Below are 295 nucleotides of genomic sequence, written 5' to 3'. Positions count from 1 at the left end.
AGGCGCCCATCGCCTCTTTCTACTCCCGAGACTGTGCCTTGTCTTATTCACGGTGCTCGAAACACTTAGGAGACTCCAGTAGTTAAATTTGGGATTTTAATTAAGTGTTCGGAGGTGATAGGCAAATAAACGTTCAGGGAAATTTACTTTGTTAAACCCATGATTTGCCTTAGTAACGGGAAGACGGCGTGTTCGTAATGCTGACTATTTAATGGGTTAACAGGCAGACCGTCCAATAAATTTGTGAGATTAATAAACCGGCTATTGCCTGCGGCCATGCCTCCCTGAACACGCC

This window comes from Pteropus vampyrus, unplaced genomic scaffold (assembly GCF_000151845.1).
Source record: "Pteropus vampyrus isolate Shadow unplaced genomic scaffold, Pvam_2.0 Scaffold256, whole genome shotgun sequence".
In the NCBI taxonomy this organism is placed as follows: Eukaryota; Metazoa; Chordata; class Mammalia; order Chiroptera; family Pteropodidae; genus Pteropus; species Pteropus vampyrus.
The sequence above is the reverse complement of the archived record's forward strand: the minus strand, read 5'-3'. Positions refer to the sequence as shown.